The following is a 12,022-nucleotide window of genomic DNA, read 5'->3' as shown; positions in this document are numbered from 1 at the left end:
CATGTTTTTTTCCTTTACCCTTAATAGTTTTATCTAATGTAATGGTGATCGGATAAAACTCTGTAAGCTAAAAGGTAACGCAACAAAATGTTTTGAAGTTCTGTTTGCATGTTTGTACTTGAGTGAATACATCATCTTTGCAGTACATGAAGACGTAGTTGCCATGACTCTGGCATATTATGTCATGGTACTCATAACATTCCTCCTCCCCTCCACCTTCCCCCTTCCCTTGTTTTTCTTGTCTGACTCGCCTGAAAAAAGTTCCCCATGATGCACGGTGCCACCACTTCCACTGTTTCGTCGGCTACGACCCCAGTCACCAATGTTCCTTTTGCTGAATCAGCCACCTCCAACCAGGTTTGCCCCTTCATTTTGGCCTCTCCTTATTACAGCTGTAAGGCATCCGACTCTGGTCCACAGACAATAATGCTTTTGTTTTTACATATAGACTTGAAAATCTAAATGCAATTTCTGATGGTGTTATCCAAGTAAAGATAATGTTAATGCAACTGTTTCTCTGATTCTAAATGGAATTTCCAAATGATTCCAAAGTCCTTGAGTTCTCTATGGACCAGTGAGGAGCCTCTTTACCTCTTTAGCACAATGTCCCAGTTCCACCATGTGTCCGTGTGTGTTCACATCTCTGTCTGTTTCAGTGTCTTCACTGTGTTAGAGAGCAAATAGCTACATTTAAAAGGATAGTTCACCCAAAATAAAATTTCTGTCATTAATTACTCACCCTCATGTTGTTCCAAACCTGTATGCTGTTTTTTTTTTTTTCCATGGAACATAACATTAGATTAATAATGAATCATTAGTGAGCTCTTTCCATACAACAACAGTTTATAGCAACCACATTATGGAAAAAAAGGCACTGTACAATTTAGTTTCAAGTCTTCTGAAGTTAAATGTTAGCTTGTATGATAAAACAGCCAGTTTGATTAGATTACCAGATTACTTAAATTATTCTTGAATTAATATTTTTTTCTGTTGATTAAGTTCTTTTGAGTAAATTATTTGATCTGATTCTCAAATGACTTAAATAACTGTGAATTTATTGTTAATATATATATAATTTTTTTTTTTATTTTATTTTTTTAGTTCATTCTTTTCAATTAATCAGTTGAATGATTGATTTATGAATTGGACTGATTTGATTCTCAAGTTCAGTTCAAGTGGTATGGATTTAATTGATCATTTTTGCATTAGTTTGTTAGTTTGTAACAACATGAGGGCAAGTAAATGATGACAGAGTGTTTATTTTTTGAACAAACTATCCCTTTAAGTGATACATTTCAAAAGCTCATTGTCTTTTCTTCCCCCTTCACCATGTTTTAGGAATTTTGCACTGGAGCAAGTTGTTTCTGTGGCTCACATAGAGTGAGATGGTATTTGTGTCCTCTGCGTTTTTCTGTGAATAGGATGTGGGTGTCTGTTTTTAGATACAGTTCTCTGAATTTTGTCTGTCCTTCCTTCCTTCATTGTCTCAAATTTACCTTTAAGGGAAATTGAAAGTTCACCATTTAGTCTGTTTAGTTCATGTGTTCTGCAGAATCATAGACAAGCCACAAGCCTGACCTGGACAAACTTTCAGAAAAAGGGGCATGTTTCTTTCATTTTATTAGTAGCATTTTACTTGACCTTTTTAAAGCAATGTTTTCTTAATTAAAAAAAATAAGGCTATGTGCTGTTTTAATGTATTAACTTTACTCATTAAAAAAAAAATTCGAATAGCTAAATAAACAGTTAAATAGTTACAATAGTTTTTGCTATGGTACCAAGAACCAATACATTTTACTGGTATTGAAACTGACTAGAGACATTTTGGTAACAATAGTTTTTGTGAGAGCATCAAATTGTGAATTCAGTATTGGGAATCATTTGTTTTTAATCATATATTTTTTACTATGAAGTATGGTCTGAAAAATCCACAGAGAGGTCTGAAAAAGTGTGTAATTTTGAAATGGAAAATGCGTAGGAACCCTGTGTTTAGCATTATGTAAGCTGCCAAAATGTTCGGTGTGGTTTTCAGCTCTAGTTTAGCATGTAATGGTAATTCTGGAGTTCAGGAATAGACCAATAACGCTGCAAAGACCTGAGGTGTCAGTACTCATTTCCCGCTTCGCTTGCTTTTTTGCCGAAATGCGTCTCGCAAAATTACGATTGTGGAATTGCAGGTCTGCGCCCGCTGTCTAAAGATAACTGATGCATTTTAGATCATATTGCACAATATTTATTCATAATCTTGTAATTCTTTTTCTCATTTTCGAAATGAACTGCGGGTTTGATGTTGGAGTAGATAAGATAAGAATTGACTATATTCTCTTTGCCATATTGCTTGTTTGACCGTAAGAGGTTCACCTCCTTATCTCTGGGTTGTTTGTACCTGACCTTCTTCCAGTAGACGCCGCCGAGGTACTGAGTGCCGACCCCATCGACCTCCAGTACGTTCCCATGCAGGCCCATTTCTGTCCCGTTCCTAACTCCTGGTGGCTGCACCAATGACGCTGAATTCAGTAACCTCTCCCGTAATCCCACAACCTAATCAGGTCCATCTCTCATGCAACATGTGCCCAAACAACAGAAAATGAATGCAACAAAACGTGTGCCTAATCAGTACATCCTTAACGGGCAATACATTCATCCTCCATGTCAGAGATTCCCACTTCATTTGACGTCAACAGAGGTTTGTTGATATTGAAACAGGCAATACTTAATGCTTGGACCTACAACTGTTTAAGGAAGCATGCCATCTCGATGCAAAGGAGCGTGCGGATGGCTGAATCAGGAGATGGAGCGCTCTTGTAACTCACAGCCATACTAATACATGCAAACCAATTAGCTGAGAAGAGTGAATTCTCTGGAGGTGAACATTAGATTTTCAGAGCCGACTCGTTTGATGTATGGTAAGAGGTGGAGTCGATGCAGATCATCAGCAGACAGAATGTTTCTCCGTCGCAGAATGTGAAAACCCAGAGTGTGTGAGAGCGACACCTAATGAAATTTTACATAGTTGTGGTGGTGGTAATTTCTTTCACATTTAATTATGGACTAATGAACGTGGCACGTTTTATTTCATGTTTTGCATTTCAAAATGTCAAAAAACAATGTTATTTGAAAATGATTGATGCTTTTGTAAGATACTGATACTGATTCTAATGATTACTGATTTAGGTTTTTCGTTAAGAGGTTTTCAAATGTCGTTGTTCTGAGTGTGTGGACGTCCCAAACCCCCCCTCCCCCAGTTTCTTCTGTACCCATCTGACTTACATTTTTATCATAGACTAAGAAAGTATACCTTTGTAGCCTTTCAGAATCTTTCATCTACTTAGGGATGTGTGTTGTTGTGAGTTGTTTTTCTTGAAAGAGTATTATTTGTTTAATGACTTTCCAACAGGCTAAAGCTGGTCTACTGAGATAAGTGTTACTGTTCATGCCTGAAGTATCTCACCTCACATTTCAAGCTCCACATCGAGACGGTCAAAAAGAAGATTGGTTCACATACTCATACCTCCATTTAAAAATAGAACTGCCTTAAGCAGACTAAATATGAGCACTTCCTGTTGCGCAGTGTGATGCACACTGAAATGTAAGGTCTGATTGCAGGCCTTCTGGATGTTATAGATGTCTCGTTGAGAAAAATTTTAACAGGACTTTATTTTTATTCCAGCTGGAATGTTTTTTTTGCAATATTTCTTATTGTCTGATGTTCTGGATATTCAAATACTCAAAAAAATAGTCTGCTTATTCATTTTTTAGATTATATATTGCATTTTTTCATTATTGGGTGAATTTCATGAAAACAGTCAAAAGTCATAATCCAAGTCATATTTCATACCAAAAGCAGACAAAAATTTTTTTTTTTTTTTGACAATTAGGCAGTCCTATTGCATTACCATAATGCAACAAATCTGTTTTATAACTGTAATGTGCAATAAATACCTACGTAATTACACAGAAATACTTTTTTAAAGTATCACGGTTACATTTGTTCTAATTCTGTTGTAAACAAAATATAATACTAAAAAATTTCCTGTTATATAGTAAAAATGAACTAGTAAAAATTATAGAAGATAAAAACAAATGCAATTGCTGCTCCAGTGCAAAAACATATAATGCATTACGGAAATGTAGTTTAATTGTCATGAAAATGAAGAAAGAGGCATATGCAAAATCAGATTTTCTTTGTTTTGATTTTGGTGTGAAATGTGACATTTTTCATAAGATTCACACTATTGCCATGTCTATCTCTTGTAGACAAACCCCTTCTGATGCTGGACTGTCTCTGCCAAATCCATGCTCTGCCCCCACCTGCTGTGTGACAGTCTGTTCGTCTCCACTTTTTGTTCAGCATGTTTGGTGCATCCCTGAGTACTATAAGATCAGTTCTCAGTGTCCATTAGTTTTTGCCAAAATTATTCTTTAAACTGCATGTTTAGTGGTTTACACACTCATATTTATAACAGATTGGCACACATTTAATCCCAATCATTTAAATAATGAGATATGCAAAATCCTTTCTAGAAGTCAGAGACTGGTACCTGATTTGAATATCCAGCGTCTCTCCCATTAGTTTTTGCTGTATTCAGCAGCATATGCGCCCCCTGTACCACTGCACTCAAGTGCACTGCTTTTGTGCCAGTGACTCTCAGACAGGTCGCCCTGTGCCAATCACTGGTGAGCTCAGACTGCACAATCAGGCTTTGACATGCCAAAGTCATGAGCCAGATGGATTCAAATTGCAATATTGCAAATGTGCCCACCCAAGCGACAAATCTAAACCTATTGGAGCAAGCTATTATCTTGTGCTTTTTGTTTTGAAACATCTCAGTTATCGCCCCCGTTCATTAGGCGAGTCCTACAGTTGGGAAACTGACAGAAGGGCTGTTTTCAGCAGCTGTTTTTATTACTGCATCAGTGTGCACCCGCTAATAGAGTTTCCCGGTCTCTGCCAACCAAGAGCTCTATTAGATTATTGCCATAATACATTATTGATAGTTTATCCATGGAGGAAACATGGAAACTGTGTCAGACGGACGATACACAGAGGTCGCAATCCATTAGGGGAGTTTCTTTGCCCATTTGACTTTGAGATAGACGGCCGATTGAACTCTTTAAGTTGTTCTTGTGTTTGTTGTGTTCATGTGCGAACAGGTTTAAATCACTGGGGACTGTGTCCTTACTTTCAAAAGTCGGCAGACTCTAAAATGCAAGGGCGTAGATGACCGTGTGACATTGGAATATTTGGGTGACTGTGAGCTGAAAGCTGCGGCTCTCGTGTAGACATGTTACAATTAAAAAAGAAATTGTGATTCTTTTCAGACCGGGTACTTAGAAAAGGCCCTCATCAGCCAAAGCTTCATTTACGAGCCCCACCGAGGGCCTTTACAATGCATATATGAATGTGACATTTAAGACAGAGAGAATGTCACGAGAGGTTTTGGATGCCTGTCTCACCATTTCTCTCGAACAAAACTACAACCTTTCTCAACATTATCAAGGAAGTGAAAGCCTCCCAATGCCATCCACTGTTGATGTACAAAAAGAGACAGAAAAAGCGTTTTTTCGTCACTTATCTCAAAGACCCTTCTCTAAACTCTTGTCTCCTTTGGGACAGCCATGTTGTTTCAATGGCGGTAACCCCAAGAGAGAGCCATAAAGCTGATTTGATGACCTAAAAACATCATTGCAACTTTTTTGCTGATCAGCACACACACTATGTAGGCCAAACACAAGTGAAACGATATCATACAGCGGTGGTCTAAACCAAAGTCAAAATCAAGAGCGAGATGATACTATACTGTGTGTTATAACTGAAATGGGTTTCTGTATTGTAAACATCTCTGTATAATGTTCATGTGTTTTAAGCTTGTTTTACGAAATACTGGGGCAAGTACGTGTGGATTCCTTTAGGAACGATCTCTACTGTTTATTGATGTGTGTGATTTTGGATTGTGTTTTTGTAATTCAGATCCATTGCCCAGCCAAGGTGTAGAAGATAGCTCCTTTCTCTGTCTCTGTCTGTCTCTCTCTCTCATATAAAGAATTATGCCTTCTCCAACTGCAATCCAGCTGGAATCAACGAAATACTTGATAAAGAAAAAACAATGTGCCTCATCGGGGGCTTTAGCATTTAAAGTACTCACTTTTTAAGAAGTGTGCATTTTTACCTGCATAAAGTAGTTAGCTAGAATAATCTGTGTACGTATTACAAACGCATCGTCAACGTCATTCTAGTTTTTCACATTATTGACCTTCGTAACGGTACCTGTTTTAACTATACCCTCACGACTTCATGTTACGGCGTGTTGTTTTGACACAGCTGTCAATGGTAGTTTGAGTTTGATCATTAGCGTTACTCGGTTTACCTTACCTTACATCGTAAAGTCTGTCATCGCATGAAATTAAGATAATCTGAATAATCTACATCATAGTTTGTGCAGTTAGTGGGTTTTAAAATGAAAAAAAAAAAAACAATCTATATATATCTATATATCAAATATACACATTTGTATGTATTACAATGATAGATTCATTGTTACCTATGATAGTAAGTTCTTGTTGCTATGGCAACAAAACTACAACATGGCTACCTTTGTATATCTTAATTGTGATTTTTTTCACACTTCAAGTGAAATAATGTACAACGTTAACTTATTCAGAAAGGGAATGTGTTCTTAAGTAGTCTTGGAAAAAGAGATGATTGACTATTTTGTAAAATTATATATATATATAAACGTATATACAGACTTGTGAGATACTTTAAGTCCAAAGGCCCTTTGGAGACATCATACGTTATTTCTGTTTTAATGATTATTATTTTTCTATTGGGGTTGCTGATCACTTTTAGATAAGAACCAGATCTTTATGTAAACAGCATCTGAGCTTTTGAACTAATCTGATGGATCAGTTTGGAGGAAAGAGACTTTCTAGTCTCATATTTGGTCCGAAAAGGTTTGGCCGGTTTTTATAAACAACGCAGCCCTGTGATGTCAGTAACGGGACGTTATCAGCCACACGTGAGCCCCTGATTTAAGTCTCTGGCCCCCTCTGGCCCACCCAGACTGCACCCCAGCTGTGCTGGGACCTGGTGACTCGCGTCACCCCATCAGTGTACGAATGTGTGTTATTCACCTTGTTTGCACTTATGTACATAACTGATTCAAAATATTCAGAATTTATTTTGAATATACATAGATGAATAAATATATATATGTAGAAGAGCAGATTCAAATCAAATGTCTGTATCGTTCGAAATACAGGTAAACAGTTATCCTTTTAAAGGGTTGTCAAAGAGATAGATGCTGTTTCGCTGGGGTGTCGAGGAATTTGTTGTTTGTTCTGTTTGCTAATGCCCTTGTTCTCGTCGTTAAGCATGATACTGCATTTTGCGGAGAAAATGATGTCAAAAAAGGCTTTGTAGTTTTGCGTAGCTTACGAAAGCGCAGCAGCCTGTGCACTGTGCCAGCTCGCGTCTGATCCTGAGGTCCAGAAACCAAAGAACGGCCAGCTTGTTTCTCTTTTACCTCTGTCGTGCGGTTTTGTTTTCTGTGTAGTCCCGTGGGACGCGATGAAGGCGGGGTGGGGGGTGTAATAACGCTCTGCCCCCTACAGGAAGACCAGGAGGGCAGCGTAAAGAGCACCTCAGGGTCAGACCGCAGCTGGAAAGCATTGCTGCAGGGTACACAAAATAACATATTTCAGTTTTCCATTTGTTGTGCACTCACCAAGACCCACAAATAACCTGAAAATCTCACAGGATATCCTCAATCAAAATTGCTCCAAAATCTGACGTGAAATCGCCAGACAGAACACTCTGTTGAAGAAAACTTGTACATTCTGTGCTCTACAGTTGCTTTGGAAGCCGATAATTTTGTTGCCATGGCACTTGCCCTATTAGTGAGGGAGAGACTGAGTCTTTTGTAGGTTCTTGCATATAGACGCACCTTTGGACCAATCGATTATGGTTCTCAGCCTTTTGATTGTAAAGCTGAGGTAGCACTTAGGACTTAGCATAGACTAAGGGATCCCGACTTGCATCCAGAAGCTGAATGCGAACATAGGGGTGCTCCTTTTACCACTGTGCTTGACAGAGAAAATCGACAAACACTCTTCTGCTGTCCATTTATCCTGTGCCTAAACATTCGGTGTGATGTGAAAGGACTGGGTCTGTCGAGAGAAAGCCATTGAGGTTAGACTTCCACCTTACTGTGCCCTGCATTCACTCACGTCATTTCTGTGACTGGAACCCTAACGTTCAATGGTTCGTGTTTTAACGTGTAGACGTCCCTGAGACTGGAGCATCACATTAATGTTGTACAAAGCTGTATAGTTTCGAATGAAATCGCTCATCGATGCAGAAGTTATGTCCCTTTAAAGGCATCGGCTGACGTTCGGTGACCGACGCTGATGCCTGTGTAAATGCTATTGTGTGTGTGGAACCGTTCAAAGAATGTCTACATTGTTTCAAAGCCATATGTAATAGATTCCTCTCTCTCCCACTGTAGGACAAGATAAAACTGAATGCTTTGACTCTTTATATGAAATGCTTCTCTTTCTATTTAGCTTATTGTGCTTGTATGTGCTTCAAGAACTGTGCTTCTTGTCAATCCCTTTGCGATATATAAATGTATGGAATATATACATACTTAAGATTTCTGTTCTTTTTGTTTGACATTTTAATAAAGCACTTAAAGGCATTTTTGGACCGTGTTTGCTGTGTGTTTTTTCCTGGTTGTATTCACAGAGTGCTCTACAGAGACGTCAACAAAACAAATAATTGGATTTAGGAATTACAGTGTCTTAAGTTAATTTTATTAACTGTACAAAACTATTCCAAACACTGGACATGCCAAGATAATGTCATTAGTTGTAACATTTTCCTGATTCCCAAGCCGAGGCCACAAATAGAGGATCACTTCATGATTACACAAGCTTTAAATTGTCAGTGATATTAATAAAATATGTTCATTGATTGCTCATTTTTCTTTTCTTTGACCTCATTTTACAATATGATTGTGTTTTGGACATGTTTAGCTTAGGTTTCCTTCCAGCTATAGAGGCTTCAGATTATAAAATACTTAGGCCTAAATAGTTACATTTTATCTGTCTGTAAATATAGTCTCAGTGTAGAATATATTGGAGGGTTTTATATTAAAAATAAATAAATAAATAAAATAGCACTAAAAATACTAATATTTTTATGAATTATATTAATTATTTAATAAGTCATATGCAGTAATTAGATTCCAGCTTTAACGAACATACTGTATATACTAATTTAAAGTTTTTGCCACTAATTTCCCTTAAGATGACAGTGGAATGATTCACAAAAATGAAACTAATTTAAATTCTTTTAAAATTGCTATCCTCTAACTCACATTTTTGTTAGAGTGATATGATTTCCGGCGGATGTTTATTGGTCAGTTTGAGGCGTGTGAGAAAAAGAGGAGCTCCTCGGAGGGGCCGCATCATTTCCGCGAATCGGTTCTTTCGAACAATTCATTTCAAAGAACCGGTTCAAAAACCTATCCGTTGGTGTTAGCGCGTAATTGCGTCATAACGGCCTGAAAACAACCAAAAAAGGGTTTTCTAATAGGAGTAGGCTATTTCATGTGTGCCGTTCGTTATTCAGTGTATGAAACAAAGTCATGTAAAAGATAAATGTGCATTATAGTTTACATTAATCAGTACTAAAATTATATTTTGGGAAAAAACGTTCTAAATTAGTCATTTATCATAACCAACTACGTGCTGATAAAACCGCAGTACAGTATAGTCGTAAACATTTTTCCTTAACGGTTTTTGTAACATTTCTGCTAATTGGCTATTAACTCAAAGCCGATCAAATCCTTGTGAATCTGTGTAATCTGTGAATCAATTCAACCGATTCACTGAAGAGATTCGACTCGGCCGAACAGTTCGTTGTTCACGCTAGCGTGAGAGAAGAGTTCCGCTCGCTGCTGCTGCTGCTGTCTGGGGCCGATATGCAGAGGCGGGCCGGGGAAAAGAGGCAAAAGAAGGGAAGGAAAGACAGGATTCCGAGGCGTTAAGGATCTCAGAGCAAAAAAAACTAAACCCGGTGATTATATTCGTCGCTCAGAAGCGGTATTAAAGCAAAAAGGGCCGTTTTTATGTGAGTGCAGCCTCGCTCTCTTTGAGAAGCACTAGCCAGCTAACGCTAGTCATGTCGCGCTTCATTCACCACGAACGCCAAACATGGACACGACTGCACACAATACATGTGTTTTACATCGCCTCTGTGGCTAACAAACTCTCGGATGAACGCATCCCAATGGCGATAGAGCGCAGACGGAGGGGCGTTGTGGATTTAGCTAGACATTCACCCAGAGAAAACACTCTCGTCCTCTGTTGAATCTGTGGGCTTTGATTTCCTCGAACCCGATAAAAGTGCTCCCCGGTGTTGTTTTGGTCATAGAACGCCTCGATAAGAAGTGCTGTGGTATTTTTATGTTTTTATGGCCGTTGCTGAGCAGATAAAGTTAGCTGTAGCTTAATCCTGGATCAGACCAAATGAAGGAGTATAAGGTGGTTGTGCTGGGCAGCGGCGGCGTGGGCAAGTCCGCACTCACGGTCCAGTTTGTGACCGGGACATTCATAGAGAAATATGACCCGACCATCGAGGACTTCTACAGGAAGGAGATCGAGGTGGATTCGTCCCCCTCGGTGCTGGAGATCCTGGACACAGCTGGGACCGAGCAGTTCGCGTCCATGCGAGATCTGTACATCAAAAACGGCCAAGGCTTCATTCTAGTCTACAGTCTCGTCAATCAGCAGTCGTTTCAAGTGAGTATTGCATCTCATGTCTGGCTCAGCTAGTACAACTAATGGACTTTTGAGGTTTAGATTAGGACATCCTTACCACTTTTACCAAATTACCACAACTGAAGTCAGAAAATCACTCTAGCAAGGAAACTCCTGTGATTTAGGAAAGCACCAAACCTTAGCCATCTCTGGTAAACTGTAAATGACAGGAAATCAAAAATAAGTCTCTTTTAAACGTAGTTTATGGCATACATGCAACAGGTTGAAACCTCTTATATTTAAATGGTGATCTCACACACCCAATTTTTTCATCATGTTTTTTTTATATATATACTTTATTATACAACTCTTTCTCACAACACGTGTACATAACATTTTTTATTACTTGTACAAGAAAAGCATTTTATTCAAAAAAAGAACAAAACTCAGAAAAAGTAAATCATGATGTAAGGAACAACAGCACTGGAAGAGATCCTGTTACATAAAAGTAATGCAAAAATAAGATTATTATTAACAAGTCTTCTATTTGAAGCCAGATATAGTGCAGAAAAAAATATATTCTAAATGCATGGTATTGATCTTATTGTGAACATTTCATCTGTGCATGTGTCGTTTTTTAAAAAATGGTTTAATCAATCCCATCATTGAAGTCTACTTAAACCCACCCCTACAAGCTCCTTTGCCTTCACTTGTGTCTCTCAAAATCCAATCAAAATCAAAGCACAGAACCGAGGCCACGCCCAACATTTTGTCTTTTTCCGTTAATGTCGTTTCATGTGGATGCATGTCACAATACAGAAGAAAAGATCTGTCCCCACTTCCATTTCATTGCAACTTTAAGACTGTTAATTTCACCATAAACTGACTTAATTGGAGTCCTGAGTTTTAACTTTATGTATTATACATTACCTTCTCTCTCTGCTCCGCAGGACATCAGACCCATGCGGGACCAGATCGTTCGTGTGAAGCGCTTCGAGAAGGTGCCTCTGATCTTGGTGGGGAATAAGGTGGACCTGGAGTCCGAGCGGGAGGTGGCGGGCTCTGACGGACGTGCCCTCGCACAAGAGTGGGGCTGGCTGTCTTCCCTTCATAGAGACCTCAGCCAAGAGAGAAATGAGAGCATGGTTTGATGAGCTGTGTCGCTGAGATTGTGAGGCAGATGAACTACACCTCTTTGCCCGAGAAGCAAGAGCAGTGCTGCACCGCCTGCATTGTGCAATGAAGCGTCCTGGCCTTA

At 38.8% G+C, this 12,022-nt stretch overlaps 1 pseudogene; it reads left to right on the top strand.

The window, feature by feature from the left end:
• Window positions 1-9,823: 9,823 nt before the first annotated feature.
• Window positions 9,824-12,022, top strand: LOC122139682 (annotated as a pseudogene).

The sequence above is a fragment of the Cyprinus carpio genome, chromosome B14 (genome assembly GCF_018340385.1).
Source record: "Cyprinus carpio isolate SPL01 chromosome B14, ASM1834038v1, whole genome shotgun sequence".
NCBI classification, from domain to species: Eukaryota; Metazoa; Chordata; class Actinopteri; order Cypriniformes; family Cyprinidae; genus Cyprinus; species Cyprinus carpio.
Note: the sequence above shows the minus strand (reverse complement) of the source record. Positions and strands in the feature narration are given on the sequence as shown.